General features: G+C 28.1%; 1 long non-coding RNA gene across 1 annotated transcript; it reads left to right on the plus strand.

The window, feature by feature from the left end:
* On the plus strand, window positions 6146-7275 carry LOC109717719. The gene is made up of 2 exons (XR_002218267.1): window positions 6146-6404; window positions 7037-7275. It is a non-coding gene; the product is annotated as an uncharacterized LOC109717719 (long non-coding RNA).

The raw sequence follows: 8480 nt of genomic DNA on the forward strand, positions 1-8480 counted from the left end.
ATTACAGTAGAATATAATAGATATTTCAAGACAGTTTCTATTAAAACTAAATTTAATTATTATATTACTATATTAAATTAAATTATTAATATATATAATATTAAAAATATATAAAATTGTATTTTAATATAGTATGTTTTTATATTTTTTGGTTTTGTTTTCTGCCTTCGGATTCGGTTTCAAGTTGTGTTTAATATAATCAAACCATAATTGAGTTTGAATATAATGTGATTTATTTTTTTTTGTAACTTTAACTGAAAACTACCGTACTCAGTATCGATTAAGCTCACCCCATTCAAAATCGAGTTCAAATAAAATTGTGTACACTATATCAATTCACATTCCTAATCAGTAATAGATAATTTTGAAATAAAATAGAAATTTAATTTTTTCCTATTAATAAAAAATTAAATCAAATAACAATATGCATGTATTTTTTGTCGACTAAAAAAAAGAAGGTTTTTCGTTCGTAGGCTAAATATATTATATTTAGTTTTTAATGTATTTATGGAGAAATTATTGAAAATAATTTTTGGTTAAAAATTTTTAAGCTTCCAATATTAAAAAAAGATAGGAAAAATCTCAACTTTTATTTTATTTAAATTTTTATACATAGTTATTTACTTGCCAATTTAATAAGAGCACTTAGATTGGTAAAATCATCAAAAAATTTGATAAATCTCATTTTCATACACTAAAATTAGTTAATTTTTTAAAAAACTAAAGTTAATGGCTTTCAACTAAATAATAAAAGTTTGAGGGAGCAGTTTCAAAATGGCATATAGTTGAGAGGTCTCCATACATTTTTTGCTTAGGCATAGGTTGAGAGCAATAGGTCATTTTAAAATTAACCATCTTTAACTCTTTTAAAACTATAGTAAATAAGACAACTGATGGTAGGGGTATTGGTGATAATTTTAAGTGTTATAGGGGATATGTGATATTTTAAACTTTATGGGGCATATATGATATTTTAAACTTTGGAGGGGGTATCTATGAAATTCCCCCATATATATATATATATATTATATATATATTTATATTATATATATGTGTGGCATAAGAAATACAAATAATATTTTAAAAATATTATATTTATAAACATGGTTTTTCGCTAAGCAGATGTTTCAATAGGCAAAACACTATCGTTGTCGTGACAAAATACTGCAGTCAACTAATTTTTTTTTTTGAACAGGCAGAACATTAATTATTAGATTTTTTTCCTACAAACAGAACATTAATTTATAATCAGTTCTTAACTTGTTTATTAATCATGCCTTGATTGGCTTTCGGTATGATTATATTCACCAATAGCATTTTCCACTTGAGCACTATTTTTAACAGGTATAATAAGTTGATTTTCAGAAGCGGCCACACTATTAAATTCCTTTGCAATATGATTATTCTAAATCTCCTCTTTTGATTCTAATTATACTATGAATTATTTGTAAATTGTTTTTTACTTTGCTAACTCCAATAAAATAGTATCTCACGCACAACATAAATTTTTCTCTTACAAAATTTTTCATACTACACAGCATATTCCTTGCCCTCTTGCTTTTTTTCTTAACTTTCTCTATATATAGCAATATTGTTTAACATCATACACAGGGTTCATGAAACAAAAAATTGCATAGTACATTGAATATTTTTTGTACTTTTGCTATCTTTCTTATTATTACAATGCATGCATCTTCCCCCCAACTCTTTCTACTCATAGCCCATGTGAGTCAATACATGCCACTTGAACATAGCCCATGTGAGTCCATGTAAGGGAGAGAGAACATGTGAGGGAGAGAGAGAAAATCCACCATGTCGCTCGACGGAGAAACGGCATTTGATTTCAACTTTAGTATAGAGTTTAATGTGACTTTATTGTGCCAAAAAGAGTTATGGCAAAAGTACATAATATTGATAGTCATGTGAATTTATTGCGGCAAAAAGAGTTATGACAAAAGGATATGTAAATACTTTATTTGTTTTATATAAAACTACAACAATTATATTATAACCAGATATTTGTGATCTATTGTGGTCTATATAACTTGACATTATATATAAAAAGGAAAAATTAAGGCTCTTTTTTGGATGTAGGAATGTACAATTGGGTAATATTCTATTTGGTACGAAAATCTTTTATTATGATTGAAATCTAAAACTGCAATTAATGTCAGCAATAAAATAAAATATTTATCTTTCAAATCGTACTTCCAAAATAAGATAAATCATTCTGTAGGTTATATAAACAATCTTATCAAAATATGAACATCAAAATTATTTAAGAAACAAAAATCAAACCGTATATATTAATTACACAAAAAAAATTTCATACTGAATAGTTTCTCATTGATAGCTTATTTCAATGCCCAAATGAAGTCTAAATATTTTTATCATTGTACTTTCTTACCGTACGCTAGTTCAGTAATTGTTATTCTGATTGCATCCTTGAGATTGGGATTTAATCTCAGCCTTTCCTTTGAAAAAAAAAAAGGCTCATTCCCCAAACTTCTTGGGTGTTAAAAATTGTTTATGTACTAAATGGTTCCCAAAGGAACCAAGAAGCAAACTCAAAAAAAAAAAAAAAAAAAAAAAAAAAAAAAAAAAAAAAAGTTAAGATTTACTGGTGAACAAGAGACAAAAGACCCTTTTTTAAAAATTTTTTTTGTAATTTAATTAATACACTGGAGAAGAGAGTGAACACTTGTCATAGGATGGGAATCTCTTGGACAGCCACATAGCTTGCAGGGCACATGAAGGGTTCAGGTGATGGGCTCTAGAACCCTACCTGGATTTGTCCTCTCATTGATAGAATCAAAATCAAGTAAAATTAATCTTGTAGCACCCCACAAAAATAAAATAAAATAAAAGTAAAATAATTTAAAAGATCTTTCTCTCCCATGGACTTTTGCATGAGTGTAAAATTCAAACAAAAATATCATTAGACTAAAATGTCTTTGGTTAAGTTTATGGTTCTCTTTTTTTTTTTTTCACCAAACTCAAATTCCTATACAATTGCGAACTCTAGGAAAAATAAACAGAACTTATGCAATTCTTAGCGGATGGAAACAGATCGAAACAGATCAAAAGAAGAAAAAGATTTTCTAGACTCCGCTCCATTTCTTAGCAAATCAGAACGAATTCAAGTCGATTTTATTTTATTATTTTGATTCCCACTTGCCGCTTCATTTGAGACAGCTCGAGATGGAATCTCCGACAACACTAATCCATTTGCATCCCTAATTATCTCCTTAAACCTTGAGTCTTTAAACTTTTAGTCTCGTGTTAAGTTAGAGCGCGAGATTCTCCACGGCGAAGCAGACCACGAGCAAAATTTTGTTGGGGCATTAATGAAATATTTTATGTTTAGTTATTTTACTCCTCCAATCCTTTTTATCTATCATCTTCTATTATGCTATTTTAGAATTTGACTTTTGCTTTCGGTACTTAATAGGAGAAAAATAAATTAATCAGATTGATTGAATCACGACCTTTAATTAATTAAGTTGGATTAAAACGTAATTATACTAGAATGAACTGTTAGCCCCATTAAAGGAAAAGCAAGAGAAAGAGGAAAAATTGTATGTAGACCCCTCACTTATAGTCACTTCTCAAGTAGCCCTCGCAACTTTTATTTTTTTTTTAAGCGAAACCTTTTCTAACTTTTATTTTTTATTTAAATTTTGTAACTTGGCTAAGCTAAAGATTCTTTTATATTTAATGGTTCTATTGTCTCCTAGTTGTTAATTGTTCTATTTTATTTTATAGAAAAGTGATCAAACTCTTAAATTCAATAAAACCACTCATAGATGTAATAATTTTTAATTTTGATTAATAAAAATTAATTTAATTGTAAAAAAACGTAAAAGTCAAAGGAGCGGAAATCTAAAAAATTTAAGTAAACTATTTCAGAACAGCGGATAATTCGTTCATTTTTTTTCTCATAGAAAAACTATAAGATTAATTGCACTATTAATTGGTCCTTAACCTTGCATGTTGTTTAGTCACGATTTTTTTTTTTTTTTGGTTATTAGATCTCTAGCCTTTATATTTTATTACAATTATGTTTCTTTTTCTTAATAATTTATATAATAACTACTTTATTATGATATACATATATAGCATGGTATTATTTACGAAAATAAATAAAGTTATTTAATAGGCATCTCACATGGTTATAGCATGGAGCCATTAGCATCTTTCTAACTTACATGTATATAATTTTCATTTCTTTATTTATTTTTTATATAATATGAGATTCTATGTTTGATAAATAATATTACGTACGGGCTTTTAAATAATTTTCCCAACAAATATTTGATTCGCCTGATTTTTAAGTAATTACTCATGTACCAATAAATGCACTTGATTCCCTTGGTATATTATCTAGACATCACATATATAGACATGGAATAGGAAATACGATACAATTCGGACACGGTAACTGCTTTCAAAAATTAGGATACGGAGACGGGCATAAAAATCGCTAATAAAATATAATATTATTAATATAATAATATATATTTGTTATATATAAAATATTAATTTTGACAAAATATTATTATATTTTTCATACGATTGAAAGTTAGTAAAATTTTCATTTATAGTTGATATATTGCAAAAAGAAAAAATTTTCACTATACATAATTTATATATATTGTCAATGAAAAATTTTATTCATTCATTAAAAAGTTAAAATATTTATCATCTTACATTATATATGTATAAAAAAATTATATATATATATATTTATAGAGAGAGAGAGCGAGAGAGAAAGAGAATTGAGCTGAATACTGTGATAGTATTTGCTATTATTTACTATCAAGTTTTATATACTATTGATAGTAGAGGTGCCAATGCACGTCACCAAGAAATAAAGTTTTAAAAATAATTTATTATTTTTTTGATTTTTCAAAGTTAATTTAATTTTTGATAGTCAAAAAAAAAAAATTTAAACCACGGCCAACTTCTCTCTCTCTCTCTCTCTCTCCTCTCTCCTCTCTCTCTCTCTCTATATATAATATATATATTATATATACTATTATATTGTTTATCGCTATAAATCGACATTGAACGCGTATTTAAGAAATGTCCACATCGAACACATTTCCGACACTGACATGCGTGTGTCCGATATAGACACGTGAGGCTTATAGAAGTGTCCTGATACATAGTATATTATTCTATATAAATATATAAAAATATTCTAAATATATTAAATTGTTCAATTTTTATAGTTTTATGTTTCGGATTATAATATAACTATCAACAAAGTGAGGTATAGATATAATATCCTCTCTCAGATGATATATTAAAAATCAGACTCATCAGCTATATTTAAAAAAATTTATACATTAAATATTTATTAGATAAAATCGTACATAACTTATTTGAGCTATGAAATATTTCGAATCGACTACCCAATTTTTCTAAATTTTACTTTCACTGCCAAATCTTTCAATTTATTGGGTTTGAGTCAGTCAGCAGTATTTTGACTTTAAAATTTAAATTTAATTATTTTAATAAATTTATAGTTGCAAGAATTATATGAAGTACTATACTAATTATATCTGTAAGAATAAGCAACATATTCAAATTTAAAATCAAGATGCTGTCACTACAAGAAGAACGTGTTTTGGCGGCGACTTTTTTGTGGCGACAAGTAATGTCGCCACCTATGTAGAAGATATGGTTTATTTTTAATCAATCGTTTGTTTTTAATGGCGACAAGTTAAATCAATCAATCAATCGCTTATTTTTATGGTTCAGTTTGTATGGTATGGAGGTAATTGAGCACTCAAAAATTTTATTCTGAATAGTTAATAAACAAATGTTAATTGTAATATTGCGTGTATAAAGGGTGAATGATACTTCTTTATAGAATGTATAATAGTTGAAATTATTGTTCTTATCATAATATCATCTCATTTTATTGATTTTTTTGAGAAATTAACTGATCAGTTACAATTTTATCATAATATCTATGTTCTTATCATAATATCTATGATCCAGCTTCTGACTTTGTGCCCTACGATTAGCTTCAGTTACAATTTTATCCTGAAATTTTGATTTAGTCCTCCAAGTTTTGTACTTGATTGGATATTAATTTAACTTCCCTCCGAGAGTATCAGTTTTACATTTCGTGCACTCTTTTTTTTAAAACGTATTTAGATTTTTAGATAGTTATTATTTGGATTAAGTTTCATAATTTAGGATTTTTAGGTTACCCTGCTTGAGGTAGCTTTCCATATTTTGTATTTGTGCAATATTGTTGTCAAGTAACCAGGGTTCTTCTTTAATCTTGAATGTTGCTTATAGTGGAAAAGATGATAAGCTTGTCACTTTTCTGTTGCAGGTTTAATTGTTGGAGGACTTGCTAATATTTCAAATACAGAAACCAACATTAGGTTTGCATTGCTTATTTCTCATTCCATTCATGTTTGTATGCAAATGTACGACGCAAAATGTGTGTGTTTGTGTGCAAATTCACATATTGTTTGAAACAATTAACTCTAAATGCTTAAACTGTGTTAGCAGATGGAAGGACCATGTATTTTTTATTGTAATAATTGTCCCTCTTAGGTCTGGTCTCGCAACTCTTAAAACGCCTATGTAGTGGAATCAGGAATGGAAGGGTGGGGTTTCAAAACTAAAAAGTGGAGTGGTCCAGCTACTTTTATACCATGTGAAGTAACCAAGTTCTATCCAAGCTGAATCTACTCATGAAAAATCGGCTTGTATTTTCATGCCCGACACAAACATGTATAGACTTAAGGATGTGTGATTTCTCGACATCTAGTGAGAGTTTCATATACTTATTAGGAAAATGAAGTCTCAAAGTTACTCAGTTTTTTTGTTACTCTTAATGCTCAATATTTGGTTACATGAACTGAATTAATGTCGGTTTCTGTCTGTTATATAGTTCATAGCCAACATTGTTATCTACGTACTTGGCCTCTTTATTCTTATATTGTTTCCGTTATCAATTCAGGGATCAACAAATGTTGAAAAGCTAATTTTTTTTTATTTTTATTTGCAGATTTATAAGAGGTCGTGACGAATAAAATTTTGGCAGTATTTTGGTGATGTATTGAATCAAGTTTAAGAATTTAGACATATTTTGAAAATTTTACATTTGATAGCATGTGGAAATGACAAAAATACTATTATTGTGTTTTGTTTTTTGGTTGTGTTGGGTGATTATATTAGATGACAATGCAATGATGCTCTAACATGGTTCTTGTAAGACAATTTAAGTTACTTATTTGCCTTATATGATTATCTATGCTCTTCTTAATATTTAAAGTTTGATTCAGTCTTACTTAGTTATGTGGATTAATTTTATGATTAAATACTTATAGAGATTCAATTAGATTTAATATATATTGGTTCTAAGGTGTTTGAGCCATATTGCTTGGGTTTAATTTTGTTTTGAGAGGATTAAATTGAAATTAAAGGTTAAAATTTAAGAATGAGAAATTTTTATAATTATAGATTATTTTTTAGTAATTTATACTAAATCAATAATAGATATTACTGCCAATTACTTTTTAAAAAAAATAATTTTAGACCAGAAAAATAGTGGCGACAGTAGTCGCCACCATATAACTAGGCCGGCGCTAATTAACTAACTTTTAGCGGCGACAGAATGTCGCCATTAATTATCTAACTTTTCGCGGCGACAAATTGTCGCCACCAAATATTTCGCGGCGACAGAATGTCGCCAGTAATTAGCTAACTTTTCGCGGCGACACCATGTCGCCACTAATTCTCTAATTTTTCACGGCGACACTATGTCGCCACTATTATCTAACTTTTAGCGGCGACATTTTGTCGCCACCAAATAGTTTTACCGACGGGGCTTTAGGCGGCGGCATGCGGCGATCAATTGTCGCCGCCAAAACGTTTTTCGTGGCGACAATTTGGCCTTTGGTGGCGACATTTGTCGCCACTAAATCTTGTATCTGTAGTAGTGTGTTAACTAGCTCAAGTCAAATAAACTGAAAAGATGGCTATATAATAAGATCAACATTTTAAAAGGTTTAGTAGCCAATTCAAAATAGCTTATAATTCAGATAAATTTTATACATTTTAATTTATTTATTAAATATATAATTATTAAATGTCCTTTTATTAGGTACTAGAAAAGGAATATATGATTGGGCACTTCAAGATTTGTGGAGGGACATAATCAAGTGGTGACAACCTAGCAATGTGAGACCCCTGCAGCTTCAATAAATAGTTGGTATATACTCATTTAAAAATTCTTTGGTACATCAGTGTGAATTGCATGCCAAACAAAATTATAATGTAATAAACCAAAAAACAAAAAAAGAGTAATTAAAAAAAGTAAGGCCCCAGTAGGTGTTGTTGCCTTTATTTTATTATTATTTAAATAAAATTTTTACATAAAAATAGGGTAAGAGGAAATGATGGATTGTTTAGAAAAATAAAAAATCGGAAGTAATTTATTTTGCTTTCAA

Source organism: Ananas comosus, linkage group 1 (assembly GCF_001540865.1).
Source record: "Ananas comosus cultivar F153 linkage group 1, ASM154086v1, whole genome shotgun sequence".
Classification (NCBI taxonomy): Eukaryota; Viridiplantae; Streptophyta; class Magnoliopsida; order Poales; family Bromeliaceae; genus Ananas; species Ananas comosus.